The sequence below is a fragment of the Megalops cyprinoides genome, chromosome 8 (genome assembly GCF_013368585.1).
Source record: "Megalops cyprinoides isolate fMegCyp1 chromosome 8, fMegCyp1.pri, whole genome shotgun sequence".
In the NCBI taxonomy this organism is placed as follows: domain Eukaryota; kingdom Metazoa; phylum Chordata; class Actinopteri; order Elopiformes; family Megalopidae; genus Megalops; species Megalops cyprinoides.
The window spans coordinates 31,461,048-31,481,113 of record NC_050590.1 but is presented as its reverse complement, the minus strand read 5'-3'; the positions used below and the strand labels follow the sequence as shown (position 1 = coordinate 31,481,113).

General features: G+C 44.0%; 1 protein-coding gene across 3 annotated transcripts in view; it reads right to left on the bottom strand.

Moving 5' to 3' along the window:
- Positions 1-20,066, bottom strand: part of b4galnt4a (beta-1,4-N-acetyl-galactosaminyl transferase 4a) — a 125,198-nt gene that overhangs the window by 84,612 nt on the left and 20,520 nt on the right. The window lies entirely within an intron of this gene.

Genomic DNA, 20,066 nt, shown 5'->3' with positions numbered 1-20,066 from the left:
TGTTCTGTAAATAGAAAAGTGTTTATCCTTGGGCAATGTCAGCTATGTATTTATTTGCAGTCTGCAATGGCATTAAAAAAGCTGACAAGCATCTGTGGAGGGCTGAAACTACAGATATCAAGGCACTGTTCTTTGATATGGCTAACTGAGGCACAGTCAGCTATGAGCACAGCTACATAAGGAGAGAGAGAGAGAGGAATGGAGTTAGAGAGACATAGAGACAGGGAATATTTCTGAGCTGTGACTACTTTTGAGCAAAAGGCCAAAGATCTCAGAGACAGAGAATAACACTGATCAGTTACAGAATTAGTTACCACTATCTTGCCAAAAATGCCAGTACAAAAGACAGAATCAAAATATTACAGTGCACTTCAATTATAAAAAGTACATCTGTCTAGAATGATTCTTAAAAGCTTATTTTAATTTGAGTAGAGAGACTGAGCACTCAGTCTACTAAACATCATTCCTGCTCTCCCCTGTCTCCAAAAGGAGCAAGCAGGTTCATTTGCTTTATCACCTACACATCTCGAGGCCAACAGACAGACCATCAGAGACAGAGAAAGAGATATTTAACTTGCATAGATAACTGACCCAAAAAAGATGTCAGCCATGCTGGGAGAGGGACACAGCCCCACTAGCAGCCCAGAACATTGCCACCTGCCACACCCTAAGGAACAACAGGTGGGTCTTTTCATTAAAGAGGACCAGTCAACACTATTTTGTTCTATTTTGGGAATTTTGTTTCTCTTCACCATTTCTGTATGCACTATTAGAAACGTGGTGTGAGAATGCATGTTTGGCTTTGGCATCACGCATGAATGCTTGATATATGTCAATAAAGCTGAATTGAACTGAACTGATCTGAACTTTGAAAGAGAAACGTGAAAACATTTTATCTTGAAACATTTAAAATTATTCTACATCAAATAAACACATCAGGGCAATTAAATGTGAAAAATTATCTTGATACACGATACAAATTGCTTCCTCAAAACACCAAACTTTATGAAATGTGGTACCATCACTTACCATTCTAAAATCTGATGGTAAGGTACACAAAGACAAATCTCTTCAATAGCAACACTCAGTTTCAACACCACCTAGAGTATTATTCCTTTGGGTAATATAAACTAGCACTGGGTCAGCCAAACAGAAAATTAATTTGACAACATTTATTCCTACATTTTAGATGGTATCTTCTGAGAGATGGCCAAAACTGTAAAAAAAAAACTGAAATGAACTGAACCCTGATCCTACCACACACACCCATGAAGCATGAGTTCAGGAACCTCCCTCCACACAAAAGAGGCATCCCCTCTTATCTTTCGCAGTCTTCCAGATCTCTGACCATCATTGGGACAGAAGATTTTTAGAACAGTTCTTGAATGTTGTCATAGTTCCCACTCACTCTGTCACACTCCTGCCCTGAGGGCACATGGTGCTTGTATGAAAAAGGACAAGACACAACAAGGGCCCACACCTTCCTGACCCTCCGCAACTATTATGTGAATATAGACAGGTGCGAAAGCTTAATGTCCTGTGGATCGAGATAAGACAGACAGACCAATCTCCTCTTGGAGTGAGACAGGCACTGTAGCGGGAGAAAGAGAGAGAGGAGTATGAGAGAGGGTGAGAGACCAAGGTACGTAGGAGAGACAGAGGTATGAGAGAGAAGAGGAGAAACAGACAGAGAGCGAGGTCAGATTGAAGTTTATCTCCTGAGGAGCAGAGGGCCAGCCCCTGCATCTGGTGCTGACAGGCAGGCAGATGGATTAGAGGAGGGTTTTTTTCTCTAAATGACTCACACTTATGAAATGATGTTTGCCTTGCTCATTTTGACGAGGGACGTGGCTTTAGAGTCACTCCAAGAGGGGCTGCTGGGAGAGGAGCTAGACAGATGGAGGGTGGCCCTCTGGGATCAAGGTGGGCTGCAAACCCCACTTCCAAAAACAAATATGGATGGCTTCATCAGTGTCCTGTTTTGTATTTTATGATGTCTAACTCATGCAAATTTATTTGATGGGACTGGGTAGAAACAGCAGGGGCTTACACTGTCCTTTTAGTTAACCTCCTTTTCCAGTTTCCATGACTGAATTACAACCCAGGGTCAAAAGAAGTAGAGGCTGTGAAGTGAAGCAGAAATAAAATATTAACTAAATAAAATAAAGCAAAACCAGAAATGGACATTAATCAGAGTAGACATTTAAGAAGAAATGCAAAGTACTCAAACCAAGTGTGAGCAGTTTCAGCATTCAATGATCCATCAATACTCTACAGCTAGTGTGCTGTGTTGTGTGGACGCTAAGTAACAGTTATCAAAATTGCAGCCAGGAATCGCGAGCTGGATGTTATCGGTAATTCAGAGACCTCTGAAGGCCTCCACGGAAAATAGATACAATGTATAGTCTAATCCAAAGAAGAGACCATTGTCTCAGAAATGATGAGCATTTTATGAAGCAGAAACAATATGCAAAAGGCCAACAAAGGTTTGCAATATTAACACCACAAATGCAGACAAAAACACACTGGCTAGATGGTTGTGATTAACTAATCCAGTCAACTCAAAACTAAGAAACAACACCATTTAATCAGGTATTTATTTTTGTTGCCATATCTTACATAAAATTGTGACTTCATCAATTGCTGAGATGAAAATCTCCACATGAAGTTGAGAGTTGTAACACTAGCTAAAAATAGCTATTCACAGTTACAGTGCAGACAAAATCCCTTGCATTTAGGTTGTATTGAGTCTCCAGCAATGTTGCAATAAGTCCCTTTGCAATTCCCAAAAGCCAGAACATCTGGGAGAACAGTTCCTGACCCACCATGCTTTACAATGGAAACGGCCCACTACAGCAATCACTAATGCTGCAGTTATAGGGTACTGTAAGCAGAACCGGCATAAAGCTGGGCTGTGCTTATATGACGGTATGCATTCACCAGCTCCCCGTCTCATATTCATAGGTAGTGTTGTGGCAAATGAGGCAAATGTTTTATGTATAAATGTTTTAAATGAAGAATGGGCAAAATATGGCTGAGAAACAGGGAGAGGGAGTAATAGTGATCAACATTAAAATAATAAGAAAATATACATTTTCCAATAGGTCCATTCCCACCTTTGCAGTACCTACAGACTCCAACCCGAGGTATGGAGTTTGTCTCAATCAATACTCCATCAATAGGCCACAGGGTTCTCGAGAGGCTGAGTTGAGTAAATGTTTATCAAGCTTAGGTTTTCCAAGCTGGCTTATATATATGCCTTTTTCATTCAGTACACTCTGAGTCGATCTAAGCATCTTTTGATCTGTATCCAGGTCATGCTGGTGAATGAAAAAAGAGAGAAACTACGCATGCGGATCAGCTCCCATCAGACGTGAAGCCTTTCCCGCAGATTACTCAGATCCGTCAGCCTTGTTCTCCTTCTCTTGCTCGACAATATGGATTCCACATCATTTGATCTCTGGCCAGCATGCACAGCTGCATTAAATAAAGTTTTGGAGAAATTTTTTGTTAAAGAAATTCAAAAATGTCAGCTGTTTCGCTGTCAAAACACAAATGTCCTGTTTAGGGATAGCCTTCGTTATAGCTATGTTTTGTATGAGCATTATTACCGGACATTTTGGCAATCAAACCGGCAAGTTTGTAATTTATCGTTTTTTTCTAAATTCTATCAGGCAAAAACCGGTAATTACCAGCTAACGGAAACCCTGGGTTAGATAGCCTGAAGTAGGATCACAAACCATGAAAGGATTTCAGATTTGTTAAGTATATTCTTATTCAAACAAATGAAGAGCTTTTTTCATTTTTTCATTTCATTTCTTTCCCAGAAAGGACTGTGCAACTTCTATAAAGAGAGACCTTAGATACCAGGTTGTCACCAGTATTAACACTGGTCGAACCCATAGTCCAGTTCCTTATGTATTTTTGTTCAAAATTTCTTCAGGATAAACTACACATTTTTGGAATCATTAGGACATAATAAATATGAAAACTAATCTTTCCATTTTTCTCAAAGTCTCTATGGTGGCCATTTTGGATTTTAAAAATGCAAATGTTCAAAACCCTTTTTTTTAAAAAAAATGTCAGGTTCCATCTGTGCAGGTGTTTACTTTTGGTGGCTAAACATACATTTTATTTTTCAGGAATTCACATAAACTAAGGAAAATCACTTGGATATAATATAAATTAAAGATATTTAATATAATGACATAATTTTAACATAGAAATTCATGGATTGTAGAATACAACAAAATTACATTTTGTGCATTACATAGAATACATGGATTGTAACGAATACAACAAAATTTTCTCTATATGTCAAGACTTCTTGAAATTCAACCATTCCATTTACAACTTTAACTTTTTTTAGTGATTGTCTGTAAACTCATAATTTCATTCATCATCTTCAGCATCACTGTCATCTGAATCCCGGTTTTCAGATCCTGAGTCCTCTTCGTTCTCACATTGTGTACTGCAAAGGCAAAGGTCAGTGTATTGTAAGTTTCTTGACCTACAGGAACATCTTTGTGTTGAACAATCTCCTTTGCAGTGGCATCTCACCATTTCAATGATGGCCTTAGGAGCTGGTATACTCCTATACCATAGCATAGTGGTAGTGGGTCTCAACTGGCCTTGATCATCCTTGTAGTAGCCATTTTGCAGAGGATCCAAAGGTACTTGCTGCTCAACGCTTGCCTGGCCCCAAACTTGAGCTTGTGCATGTACCCTATCAATGTGCTGTTTCAAGGTACCCTCTGTAGGTGGTAGCTTGTCACTCTCTGCCATATACTTGCAGGAAATATGCCATCACAGCTTTGGAATGTTTCTTATTTGGATTCCTTTTGGCAGCACACACAAACCTAGCCAAGCGTTTCTGTTGTTCCTCCGTTACTCTGGAGTCATCTGAAAGCATCCTCAGATCTTCAATGATATCATCCTCAGCTTCGAGAAAGATCTTGAACCATGTTGCCTTACCCACTCTTGCAAACCTTCCAGTGTTGTCAGCACCAGAGAATGCATGGAGTGCAGGTAATGCTTTTGCCTTTTCTGGACCTAGAAAATCCCAGAATGGTTGGATCTGCAGAACACCTGATACCATCGAGATTGCAGTGTTCTTTGGCAACAAGTCATAGTTGGCTATTGCCAAAATTAGGACATCTGTGTCAGGAGTGAAAAAAGTCGAACATCTGCAGAGTTTCGTCTTGCTGCAGATACAGCAAGGCAAATCGTTAAGGTGTCAGCTTCCTCATGGATGTTTTCGCTGAAGCTTTCAACATCTTTGTTGCTCTTTGTGCGACCAGATGCTGAGGTGATGACCAACTTAGGGGAATTTTGGCTTTATACCTGGTAATTCGGACAGTATTTTGACTTTCAGCCACTGTCTGGTGAAAACAGGTTTGTGAATTGTCAATGCCTCTGGTCCCCTAGCATGTTCACATAAGTATTCTCAATGTCAGCCATAGAAAGATATGCACCACTTCTGGTTATTACATTAATGATGGTCACTAGTTCAATGAAACTAACAATTTGTAAGGGGCACCCACACTTTTGATCCCCAGTATTTGTGCTATCCTCTTTTCTCAGAACATAAAATACATGTTTTCTCCATGTGATACTTCACATAAATTGCATGGGCATCACCTTCAGAAATGTAAGTAGCAAGCCCTATTTTCAGCTCTTGGTTGGAGGAGACAGACAGCTTTTTTCAGAGTTTGACCTGCATTCTCGGTCCTAACACAACACAACCTCTTATCAGTGGTTGTGTTGCTGACCCTTTAAACGGTGCTGATGCAGCAGCTGAGGTTGATGGCTACTACTACTGCCAGAGCCTGATGGACGCCCCCTTTCCCTGGGGACATGCCTTGCAGTGGACAAGGAATGTTGGTCACGGTCTCTAGCATGCTGCATGTGAACTTTATTGGTGGCATTGGAGTAACACTTGCTATGCCAGTGAGCATTATTGCTTTTCAGAGATTCTGTTGTGCAGTCTTGTAACCTCCTATAAATTTGAATGAATTCATCATCATTCAGTGATGCTCGCTCTTTGATTGCAGACAACAAAGTAGGGTAAGAGTCTAATCTTGGCTGCAACACCAACTGTCCAGTCTCTTTTTGGCACAAAATGTAGTGTTTCCAGATGATTGTTTCATCTGGCTGTGGACCAAGTTGTGGCAATGCTGGTGTGGCCATGCTAAGTTTTTAAAGTCTCTAACTCTAAGAACCTGGTATTCAAACCATAATAATTACAAAGTGTCACATAATACTAATTAAAGACCTACAAGGGAAAAGTAATGATGGTTACAAGTTTCACAGGATATGCCTGTGTAAATATATTGTTTTACTGAATTGATATAGTTTATAGTGATTAGCTACAGCGGTATGAGAGTTATATATGTAATCAAAATTACAAAACAAATTTCTTTAATGCTGACTTCAATGTAGCCTTCAAACTTGAGCATTACAGAAAAGTATATGAAAATATTCTCCAAATAAAATATGATACTTCTAGGTTTACTTACCTGGTAGCAAGTTGACTGGACACACAGATACTCAACAGATCAATGGGAGTGTGGGCCTTTGTCACACACAGCATCAGATTCGATTTTTAGTGTGTTGCAAGTGGTCCTGTTTGTTTCCTGGGCTTGAAAAATATGCAATTAGCCATTTAACTCAGAAGCCAATTTGATTCATCATGAGGGATCCAGCTAAAAACAAGTTATGGGTGGTTGCCATTTTGAAAGTCCAAGATGATCACCACAGAGACTTTGAAAAAAATGGAAAGATTGGTTTTGGGGTTTGTCATACTCTAAACTTTCCAAAAATGTATAGTTTATAAACTCCCCAAAGATTTTGAATGAAGGTTGTGATCAGGACATCGTGAACCTGACTATCAGTCAAGTTGAATCACATCTACCAGAATCACAGTGCTTGTTAAGATGGCAGAGACATGACATCTTGCATTTCTTTTCTGATTGTTAATATCATTTTACTGTAATGCAAAAAATTCCTGGGCTCTGTCTGGCTGTAAAAATTTGAGACGCTGACATCACAGGAGAGACACATCACTGTGGGACAACTACAAATGCAGATGAACACAAACTGGCTTGATGGTTGCGATTAACTAATCCAGTCTACTCAAAACTGGGAAGCAGTGACCCAGGTTCTCTCTCACACAGTGTGGGTGCAACTCTGCATAACAGCCTTAATGTAAAAATCAAGTTCCAAACTGCTGGCTAAGGAGTCAAGTGGACTACCTGTCACGACATGTGACGTGAAGCCATTGACTTTTTTCTTTTTTGTTGTGTTACTGCAAACAAAATCTCAGATGCATGAACATAAGGGTTTTTCCTCAAGGTTGCAAAAAAAGAATGAAAGAAATATGTATCTTGTTTTTGTTGAATCACAAGAGGACAGCAGAGCAGAGCTCCAGATCACAAAATGCATTTAAAGATTAAAAAGATAACAGATGAGAATAATGTGTTTCCATCTGGCATATTGGCTATGTGTACATTATAAATGCCATCACACTGCCACTCTTTGAAATAGGCCGAAGCAGAGAAATTTGGGGGAAGTGAAGTCTCTGTAGTCAGGTCACCCCATCTCTGCTCATGAGTAGGGACAGATATCAGAATACAAGTTACACCAAGAGGGTGCAAATTACGAAGTGTTACATGATATCTACAACTGTGAGCCCTAGGTGTCACGGCATGCCGTCGGAAGGATGGCAGAGGACGGTGACAGGGTAAAACGATGCCCCTCCTGAATTATTGAGGTCATTCCCCTTCCTGAATCAAAGCGAGCAGGGGTGCATTTCAGACAGGAGTGGGGTGAGCCTGAGCGACATGCTAAATATTGCACCGGGAGCAAAGATTAAAAATGCATACAAAGAGAAAACAGGCTGTATGCTTTTAAGGACAGTACCGGAGGATGGCACAAAAACATACTCCATTGGGGGGGAAGGCGGCTGGGGGGGGGGGGCAACTGGGAGCGCGCAGACTGCCTGACGGAATAGCTATGATGGTGGAGGGGGTGCAACATTCTCCCACATCGAACCTGGGTAGACACAAGAGGCCCATCAGACACGGCTGTGGCCTGGTTTGACTTCCCAGGGTTTTTGCAGCATGCGGGGGGTATATCACCAGAGAACAGAAACAACAGCCACAAACATAAAGCTGACACTGCACCTATGAACAGAGATGGCTAGGGGCGGGGGGGATAACTTATTCATGAGGGAAGATAGTACCCAACATACAGTTGTAAGGACAGTACTGCTAGGACACTGTGAAAATGCATACACAGCAGATGAGGTCTCTGTCATAGATCAAAGCTCTAAGACTGTACTCATATGCATAGACTGTGTTATACTATTAGTTCTGTCCAGCCACGATGATGACCCTGACACATCTGCAGTGGGTGGAAATGAGGACCCCCAGCAGGTTAGAGAGATAGGCAGGTAGAGAGCAGCAAAGGTAACACCTGGACACTGATCGAGCTGGCCAAACTGTCAAACACCTGTCCAGCACGGACTCAGGCACTACCAAACTGTCAATCACCCAAGCAGGTCAATGGTCCAGCACACCTTCTGTTCTATAATGAGACCAACTCTGGAACACTGTGACTTCTAAGCCCTAAGTGAATGCAAGAGGGAGAACGTGACAAACTCGCACCTTTTGGAAGGATTCACGCAATATGAGACCCCTGATAATTTAACATGATGTACATCTCTGGGTATCATTTAACTGTGATACCTGCTGAGATTTGTTGCATACTGCTACAGTGGTTTGGAGGGTCAAAATGTAAATGTGACGCAAATATGACTCTGTAACTATATTTGGTTACCCACCAGACTGAGTGGCGTAATCCTAATGGCTGAACAAGGTGGGGTGTGAGAGTGCTACACAAATGGGGAGCGTTGCTTTGATGGCCATTACCGCACCAATGGCAACAGCAACATTACCCTATCCTAAAAAATCTGGCCCCCAAAAAGTCTGTCTCTGCAGTAACGACTGAACTTTGTATATTTCAGATTCCACCCCACCATGACTAATCCCACAGGCTGGTTCACCCCCCTGTTGGCAGTGCTGATGCAGGTGAGATGGCAATTATATTCAATGCTTCTGCTGTGAACCGTGGTTGAAGGAGAGTTACTGCAAGGGCTGCACAAGTGAGCGATGTCAAATCGCCTTAATTTCCTGTAATCTGGGTCAGAGTCACTGTGTCAAGGAACTCTCCCATTTCCTCTGCCTCGGCAGACAACCCGGCTTGCTGCCAGCCACAGCTGTCTATCACTGGCTGGACCTGCTGTTAACACAGCACGCACCATGGAGAGCCGAGAGAGCCTGCCCATGGGGGAAGAGATGAACAGCAGAGAAGCTGAAGTGGGCCATTTTGAATGTGGCCTTGTGCACTGCGGGTTGCTAAATAGGTCAGCTGCCAGAGCCGGATGCTTCAAGCCCATAACCTGGAGAGTACATTTTTGGACAACTGTCTGAAGTCAGAAAACCATTTCATGCATTTGATTTTCTGGCTCATTAGCCCAGCATATGCAGGAGTTTGCAGCAGGTACTATCTGGATCAGAAAGTTGAATTACACTGCCTGATGAACAGGGCTTTGTACTGTGGGCAAAGAACAAATAGGAACCAAAAGGATCCGGAAAGGAGGGGCTTGCTGGTCTTTGACCAATGGAGTACTCTAATCAAAAGAGCACTGAAAACAATGGCCTGTTCTAGAACAGCAAAGTCAAGCAGTAAAACGGTACACAGTGTTCCATTCACTCTTTTGGTTTAGCCAGGAAGAAGCTCCAACGAGCCCAGCATATGAATCAGTATTTCTGCAGCAGTACTGTGCATCTCTGCCAGATCTCTGATCCTGCCAAATCTTCCCATAGCCATTCACACAGACATGCATTCACACACACAAATACACACATGCAGGCATGCATGCACACACAAACAAGTACAAACACACACAGATTCACAGATGCACACACACACACATAACCCCACACAGAGCACACAATCACACTTCTATATACACAAATGCATGTGGGCAACTTATAAACATACATATACACACTGACACACTGACACACACAAATGCATACAAGGACACAAGAAGACAGGTATACATATGCATGTGCCTATAAACACAGAGTATGTATGCACACTTCTACAATCACATACAAAAGCTCACACAGACAAACTGCACACACACACAGATCCACACAGACAAAGCACATGCTGAGAAATCATAGGCGCACACAGACCCACATGCATGCAAATAGTACAATGAACCAGGAAGCAAAGATGTCCTCTAGTTCGTCTCCCCACTGCCCTCACAGAGACAGAGGGACCTTGGGGGAAGAAAAGATTAAGCTAATTGAATAAAAGCTAAGCGAACGAGGGAGCCGGATTAAGCAGCGATTTGGAATTAGCGCACTGGAGAGGACGTGTTAATTGCATCAAAACAGGGGCTGCACTTTCCAGAGACACTCTGTGTGTGAGTGTGTGCACGTGTGTGTGTTTGTTTTTTTTGCTGGGGCGGGGTCGGGTGGCTGGATTAAGTCGAGTCTATTTCTATTGCTCTGCCCAGAGTGCAGCCAGCAGTACGTGGGCCGAGTGCTTTAACCTTCACAACTAAGTGCTCTGTAAAAGCGAGTCTGCCTCTAAGCACCTCACTGTTCTAACATCTAATTGGCCCACTTTTTCTTTCTACCTCCACCCCCCCCTCGACACCTCCAGCGCTGGGGATGGAGTTGACCCCAGTCCTCTGTCTGCCTCCAAAAACTCGCATACACCATATGCACATGGGTCCCTACCCTGCAGCCAGTCTCATCTGTGTTGTCAGGGCAACCAGGCAGGCTACAGGACACATTTCCATTGCGCTTGCTGGTACTTGGCATCGCACTGCTCCAAAGGGGAGAGGTGACCATGAATACCCCAGCATAGGCACTTGCAGAGGTTGGGGAGTGGTATGCTCTGACATGCCTGCCCGCAATGGCAATGCCTTTTTTCCTGCACCTGAAATCACACCGAGTACCACGTGAGAGCTGCTGCTGATTAGAGGAGCAGCGAGTCACTTGGAGGAGCTGACAGGGGCAGTGTCCTGAAGAGCCCTGGCTGATATAAGCCCACCCTGTCTCAGTAACCTCACACTCCTGGTCACAGTCACTGGTGCTATCCTTAAAAAGGATCAAGTCCATAGATGAACGTTAAGCAGACGGGGTTGAGGAAGGATACTATAGACTGAAAAAGAACAGTCCCTCTTCACCATAGCGTACATCATGCACAAAATGTACGTCTGGGGACAGAGAGGTCACTGGGTCTTGACCCTGTCATCTTTCTATTTCTTTCTATTGCTCCTGTCAGAGGGGCACTTAGTTAGGCTGGAGGTGTGCAGTCGGCAAGCAGTGGAGCTTTGAAGGACTGTCAACACTAAGCAGCAGGACAAATCACTATAAACCTAGGAACATGATACTTTGTGTGTGTGTGTTTGTGTGTGTGTAAGTGAAAATGTCTTTGTGTAAGAGCATATGTGTGTATACACATATGTATTTGCTACTCTGCAGAAGCCTGTGAACAGGATCTGTAGGGGGTACACTGTGAAGGTTAATTAAGCCCCCACTCGCAAATCAAGCATCTCCATGACAGCGGCTGCCAAAGCAACGAAACTGCCTGTCTTTTCTCAGGGGCAAACAGATTAGCCTCCCATCACAGGGAGACAAATGTTTGGTGACTGTAACAAAGAGGACTTCTCTAGGGAAAACGAGCTCTTGGGATTTCAGAGGTCGCACTCAAAGGCCTGTTTTGATTTGCATGCATCTGTAAATAAACAATGCTAAGTTACACTCCCAATGTGTTGTTGCAATATCCTGCTATCAACATGCAATAATCCAAACATGCTGTGATTGCCTATAAATAAGGTAAGCAGATAACAGGAACCTGCTCATTAATCTGTCCATGCAAATGGATGGAATTTTGCTGCAGACACTAACGGGGCAGAGTTTTGGCTTTCATCATTGAAGTAAACAGCTGCACCCTCTGCAGTACAATGGATGTCTTTATCGCTGCCGTTCAAGAGCCTGTAATTGGAATTGGGGAAATAATTGCATTTTTTCTTTGGCCGTGCCCCGAGTCTGTTCAGTTGCTCTTGATGTTTGCTGTTTATTATTCTGCATTTTGATAGTTTTATGCAGCAAAATGAAATGGCACAGAGGAGGTTGGGGGAAGGCAGAGGGGGGAGGGTAAAGGCTGGGCTCACTGTCACAAGCTCCTTGTCCTTCAAGTGCTCCTCGACCTCTGCCGGCATCGATTCTCAACCTTCGCCTCACTGCGTTATCCATTTACAGCACGGAGTGCAAGCCCCAGCCTGCTTCCCAGCAATGAGGAAAGGGAAGAAACACATATAATCTGGGGGCCAGCGGCACCCAGGGAGGAAAAAACAGGGAGGCACTGAACCTAAGTTCCCTCTACTTTAACACCTGTCACCAACTTTTTGTTTCTTTGCCAGGTGAGAAGCAGAGTGCAGAGTTGGAGAGTAGATGTCTTGTCATGGGAGGTGACAGGGATTTTGTTGCAGTTGACAGGACTGAGATTTCTGCTTTCTTACAGTGTCAGATGCACAACAGATGGCAGTTGTGACAATTTTCCATGGACAGAAATATTATTTGCATAGCAGATACCCTGAAAATTTAGACATCTTATATCTAACATATCATCCATTTATACAGCAGGATATTTGTTGACATTAGGTACCCTGCCAAAAGGTACAAACGCAGTTCCACACCTGAGATCTGAACCCTCCACATTTTGGTTGGAGGCCCAGTTCCATAGCGGCTGCCACAACCCACTACTCCTCCCAGACAGGTGGCGTCCTGCTTTGTGATGGTCATGGAAGGAAGACGTTGTTAGAAGGAGCTTTGTGGGAGCTCACCGCCCATAATCCCTGCTCAGCCGAACTCATCGCAGGAAAGGGATCAAAACAAAGGGACTTCAATCAAGTAGGAATTAGGGCAAGGCTGCAGATTTGATTAGACTTTCTGACAAAGATCGCAATGTATCTCAGGGCAAACAAAGCCAAATATGTACACCGGCAGAAACGGTGACCCAAGAATGCAACTTAGCAACAGATGTGGAGAGCCAAGCACATAAAAAATGTTTGCAAGTGAAAAAAAGATCTGTAAAAACTTTTGAGAGATCTGCAAACATCCTTTCATTGTCCTCATTACAGTGGCTAATGACACACTGCATAAAGCAGTCTTTGATTACAGCTCTTTTCCAAATCACAGTCACAACGCTTTCGGTGATTACAATCATATTAAAATAATTAGGCTCCTGATGGTATCAGGTAAGAGCGTAAAATAAGTGCAGGGTGTTTCGTGAAAAGGGTTTGCATTTGGAGTACTGGTGGGTGAGCAAGATGAAGAAGAAATCATGATAATGAAGAGAAAATAGATTTAGAACCCTCATTTTTTTGGGATCAGTGATAAATTTTCTTTTAATTAAAAAGCCAGAGGAAAGAACAGGGGCCCAGAGACTGCTGGGAATTTTATGACAATCCAGATCCCTCAAAACAGGCCCTCTTTATTAGCTGCTGTCAACCAAGGGGCATGGCCGTGATCAATTCAGAGACAGCAGGTCGTCAATAAAGCCACCCTCACCTGCAAATCAAACATGTTGACACCATACCACCCATCACACCCAACGTGCAATGTGCTGAATGTCCTACTCTTGGTGCACACTGTGCAGCAGGCTGTTGCATCCTGCATCACAGTCAAAGAGTATCACACAGCAAACACATCATCACAAGCAATCAGGTTTAAACAACATATCTGCACCACACTGAACATCACACACACTACACTCAGAGCACATGCTGCAAAATACACACATAGCACAGCACACACTTGTGTCGTGCACTGAACATGACAGAGGTGAATTACTGACATTTACAGCAAACTTGGTATTCTCCCATCTGTCCCACATCCAAAATATAGCACATTTTTCCATGCACCTACTCTACAACTGTATGCATGCGGCATTGCTTTGAAATTCCACTGCATTTGAAAGTGGCTCTGCCTTGACTGCAGAGAGGATTCACTCCATCCTCGCAAAAGATTTCACTTCATGTGTTTATTCATGTATTCATGCATCCTTGTTTAGATTAAATAATTTATCAACGTACTAATTTGTTATCTAGTAATATGTTATAGAGGTACGGTGATGGCCCTTTTGGCTAACTGCTGACCGGTTGTGGTGTTTATGATGGGGAATGGCAAAAGGTAGAACACTGGAAGAAGAATGAATGTGGGTATGATTATTCCTGCACAGTTACTCACAGACACATACACACACACGCGCGCGCGCACACACACACACACACACACACACACACACATGCACAGCCTCACCACGGCTTGAGACAGGTGCATTTGCTGCCACTCTCTCTACAGACCGCAGCATCTCCCCTCACCACCTGTGAGCACCAGCTGTGGACTCTGCCTCTCCAAAGTGATTCCTAATGAGGTGCTGGCCTCTCTGTGATATTATCAGCTGCCCATTGCTGTGGCACTAAGGCAGACCCACAGCTGAGCTTCTGCACTCTCAGAAAACTGCAGAACCTGCCTTCTCCCCTTCCCTCTTTCCCCTTCTCTCATCCAGCACTGTGCTGAGAGAGACATTTGAATAATCTACAGTGTTAGCCGTAATAACTGCTCATGCTTGCTCTTGCTTGCCTTGCCGTTCAGCCCTATTCCTGGATGCCGTAGGCTTTCATTCCAGCCGGGCGCTTAGCCACCTAATTCAGCTAATCATAGCTTTGATTGAACCAGTTTTCGGTTCTGAATGTGAAAGAGGTTTAAAGAGGGCTGGCAAGGCTGCTCATCTGCAGCACTCCAGCACTGGAGAAGTCCTGCTGCAGATCTTCCACTGTGCATGATGGGGAACAGGGAGGAGGGCAAAGGGGGAAGGAGAATGGAGGAGAAAAAGAGGAGAGAGCGAGGCCATGCAGGATGGAAGGAGGTGAGTAAAAAGGGGAGGAGATTGGAGGGGGCAAGGGAGGGGAGAGGAATGGTAGGGTAGAGTGAGGTGAGACAGAAGGGACAGCAAAGGCCGGAATTCAGAGGAGAGAATAAGGAAGGGGAGAGAGGGAGGAGAGAGGAGTGAAGGTAAAGGGGTAGATGGAGAGGGTAGGAGGGGGGCGAGAGAAGGAACATCACAGGGTGGAGAGGGGAGAAGAAAAGTTGGAGTCCCCTCGAGGGGAGTGAGGAGACACTGTCAGTGAAGTGGCTGCTGTCGTTGGCTGATGGCATGCCTGGAGAGAAACTGAGAGGGTGGCAGCGACCTCATATCCCCCCACCTGTAATGGGCCTTCAAACGTATCCTCACCAGACGGCCGATGGGCACATAAGGGCAGCTGTCGCCTGTGGCAACACTGCCAGTCAGAGTACAAGGTAAAGAGAAACCTAGAATTTAATCTGTTGCCTATAGCAACACCCCCCCCCCCCCCCCATCACCTGCAACTCAAGTGTGAGTGCTCCAGATTCTATTGTTTACAGCGCTCTCTGTCTCCTTTTCCCTCTTTCTTATGAATGTGTTTTTCTTTATCATACCTGCCGCACACTAGCGCAGGGTGTGGGACCAAGGTGAAAGTGCCTAATTAAATTATGCTCTGGCAAAGACATGTGTAATGGGAGCATGTCTAAGAACAACTGAATCTCTAAAAGGTGATCATGAAGGACAAGAGTCGAATTTATGGAAAAGACGGAGGATCATAATCACCAAAAGGAGTGAAGTCCTTTTGCTCTAACTACCAAATTAAGGGCTTTACTCAAGACCCCTGATTTTTTTGGGACCTTTTTCACCATACGGCACTTTACTCCTTTTTGATCCTCTTTCTTCCTTAAATTAGGCTCTTTTAGTGGTTTCCAGGCTTGTCAAGGGACATCCAGGCTAACATCTGCTCAAGGCAGGTACTGAGGATGCTCTGCCAGCTTGCCTCTCTTTGACTCTATGAGTTTACATTGGCCACTGTGTCCAATTGCAATCCCATTTGTGTGGCTGGCATCAATCACAACCTATGATCTATAGGTCAACGATTTAGGCATGTAGTAGTAAAATATATGAACATCCACTCTGAGAAATGAAAGAATTAGCATAAAGCACACATCAGTCAGTATGTGCTTTTGGCCATCAGCAAACACAAGGCAATCTGATTTGGGAACTGGTGTGACTAGATAAAGTCCCTTTGAATTGACTAAACCACCCCAGACCAGCAGAAATGCATGAATGTCCTCCAGTCCCTGCTGCTGCAGTCCTTACCAAATGTAATCTCTCCCAAAAATGTATCCCCCTGCTACCATCGATCTGTCCACACCACAAGCATGAGAGAGAGGAGAGGAGACAAAGAGAGAGACTGGGTGAGAAATACAGCCAGAGACATGCAAACACAGATAAGAGACATGAACAGAGAGAGATAGTGAGATAGAACAAGAGACAGACCCAAAGAGGGAGAGAATAACAGAGTGAGAAAGGGATAGAATTTATTTAAAGGGTAGTGAAATTTGACTGTAAAATTTAACTCAAATTTACAAAATGAGAGACTAAAATTGAACTGAAAGTTTCCATTTGGAATTTTGGGACAGTATTTCACACATATGGAGACCTCCCTGAGAAAGTTTACTTGCACTGTGCTGCACTTAGAGCAGCACTTTTCAGGAGCCACCAGGCCCAGAAGGACCTTCATTCCAGCCAGCACACGGCATGCTAGAACACCCAGCTGAATCCAGAGAGATACCTCCCCAGAACAGCTCTAAAACTTCAACCTTGGGAACAAATACCCCAATAACAATGCTAAAAGCAGAAAGCACTTGAACAAAGAAACAAAACACACCAATATGCAACAATGTCAATTTCACCAGCAGCATCACTGGAACGGTTGCTTTACATAGCATATAAAGGATTTGAAACAACCACAGTTATCAAGGTCTGCACTCCATGACAGCAGCCGCACCATTTTAAAGAGGCCACAATGAAAAGAGCCGGCTGATCGCAGGAAGACTTGGCTGTGAAGTCACGGGCAGTTTACAGGAGCTGAAACAGAGGCATTTCCTGCTGTCTGACTATAAATGCTTCCATTTAAGGTACGCATACCTCCCCAGATACCAAACACAGGTGGCGACTTCCCCTGCTGTCTGACCATGAGAATGCTTGTGTTGTGGGAGGAGGCTGAGGTAACTGAGATGGCACTGTAATATGCAACTATCAGTCACAAAAGGACTGCTGATGGTTATCAAGTGGCATTAGGAAGGAGCCATGCTGTGCTGATCTTGACTCTTTGATTCTTCTTGATTCTTTCTTGTTTTCTCCTTATCATCATTATCATAAGAATGATAATTATAATGGCTGTGTATTATTGTTAGTAGTAGTAGTAATTGTTGTTGTATTCATACTGTCTTGCTTTTTTGCTGCAGAGCTCTTATGTGTTCATGTCCAAAAGTGCTGTGGCTGCACTTGCTAACTCCCGTCATGCTGATAAAGCCAGTGTGAATCCCTTGAATCCTTTGAATCCTTTAATTGATGACACCGATTCCCATAATGAGAGGACCTCATGTGCAATTTGTCATGCAGTCAAATTAACTTGGTAATGACGACACATGCAAAAGGGAAGAAAATGCATTCTGTGAGTACGGCATAGCTACATGGACTAGAAGCTTACAGGACACAATGGGGCCATCAGCTTGCAGCTGAGCTGGAAAAAGAACACAGCCTTGATTCAAATTAGCACAGTTCAGAGCCCCAGCAAGAGGTCACTGACCTGCTTCATCCTGATACCCATAAGGACTTTGTGATCTATTCACAAGCTTTTCACCTCTGGTGCTTCACAGGTTTGCACTCCTCTTTGCAAAAGATTCTTACCTCCAAACAAAGAATGAGATAGAGAAAGGAAGAGAGGAGAAATAGAGAAGTCCTACAAGTTCATGTTATTTGCCCTCTATCTTAGTCAAGAGAGAGTGAACAAGGGAGACAGAGAGAGACAGCAACAAACAGACAAACAGACAAATTGCCGATCCTCCAGGGTGTGGGTGAGACATGCAGGTCTGGCAGCTCAGTGCCTCACTGAATGTCACAACCTGGGGGAAAAGAAGGGACCAGAGCGTCATCTTAAAAGTAGCTGTGGGACACACAGAGGTTGTATGTGTGTGTGTGTCTGTGTGTGTGTGTGTGTGTGTTTGTGTGTTGGTGCATGTGCGTGTGTATTGTATTTTGCATGTTCACAATGCACATTTGCATTTAAAGAACTGGTTCATGTTACATTATTTTAAAGTGTAACTGTAATACCTTTCTGTAATATCAAATTCATTGTGCTCAAGTGCTTTAGCAATGCTAAGAGAGAGGGAGAGAGAGAGAGAGAGACGTAAAATAGAAACGCAAGATAGGAGTGAGAAAGGGAGTGAGAGAGAGGGAAAGTGTGTGTGAGTTGTGTGAGCATCAAGGCTGGACACAGCCAACCTAAGGCTGATTTCCTACACTCTTGTCTGTCTGCAACTTTTCTGAAGCAGGTGGCATACAAGAGATGGAACCTGTCATTCAGTGCAATGCCACAATGGATAACTCCAGCAGCAAGGAGATGCAGTCAGGCCCCAGACCAAGAATGTGATACAGTATGACATGTCCCACTGAAATGAGAGACGCCTTAGAATTTGGAGGGCTGTGCTCTCAGGAGAGGGGGGGGGGGGGGGGGGGGGGGGGGGTGGCTTAAAGGGAGCACGGCACACCATTGTTCACGGCACTGTACTAGCTGAGGGGCAGAAAACGCGATTTGTATTCATACATGCAAACATGAAAGGCAAACAAAATAAACCCTGCTTAAGGCGCACGATAAAGAATTGTCATGGTGAACACTTCAGTCCGCTGTTCATTTTGCTCCACGTTGGAAAACCCACAAACAATAACAACGACTTTGTGTGCCCGTAAACACACAGTGCATCCTGAACTGTCTGTATCACCTGCCACTTGTGTGTGCGTGCATGTGTGTGTGCATTTGTGTGTGTACACACACACCAAAGCAAGAGCTCCATGGCTGGTCCACTCTTTTAGTCCCCATTTGACTTTGCTGGATGTGAATGGGCATGTAGCTAAAGCCCATAATACAGTACACTTTTTGGAGATAAAAAATGCCATATGTAAATTGGAGGGTGAGGCACACATGTCTTCAGGCAAGCAACAGCAATCAGACAGCCAGCCCATTTTGAGAGATGCCTGCTTAGGTGTCCTGGAGTTCTGTTCTGTGAGGCAGGGACATCTCCTCTCACATCTGTCAAGCAATTAATACAGAAGGCGGAAGTGATCCCTCGACATTTGCAAGATGCCTGCATGGCTAATGGCCTCTCACTGACCTCTGACACTGTCACATCATGTCAGGGACTGACTAGCATGAATGTAACAGTACCCTCCATGTAAGATTTCTGCTATTAAAAATGCCACCATGGCAATGACATATCAGTAGTCAGCACCCTCATGTTACTCCTTTAAAAAAACCACACACAAGCCCAATAAAATCTGTGTTAAGGAGGCAACTCAGCACCAATCCTGAGGGGATGAGGCATCTATAGACTTGGGATACAGCCAGGCACTTAACCCTTTGAGTCTTAATAACCCATTGAGTCTAAAATGTTGTTTTCACTGAATGGACTTCCTTGTCTTCCCCAGTGCTGAGCCTGTGAGCTGTTTCAGTGGAGATGGAAAAGCAGCCGGGTCAGCTTCCTTCAGGGCAGGGTACAGGGTCTTTTATTAAAGGATGAAAGGGATGGGCATTCACGCAGATCGATGATGTATTTCCAAACCCTTTGTGCATCCTGCTCTTCTCTGAGGCAAACCTCATCAAGACAAAGAGGAGCCACTTAAGGCCAGATGTGCAGTAAGGAGAGCAAATTTGCGTGTTTGTCCTCAGAAGCGCACGTGTCATCCTCTGTCACCACTTACGCATCACCCCCCCCCACAAAGGAAAAATTGGCAGACATTGTGACACCGTGTGCAAACGCTTTCACTACCATCTCAACAAACCCTTG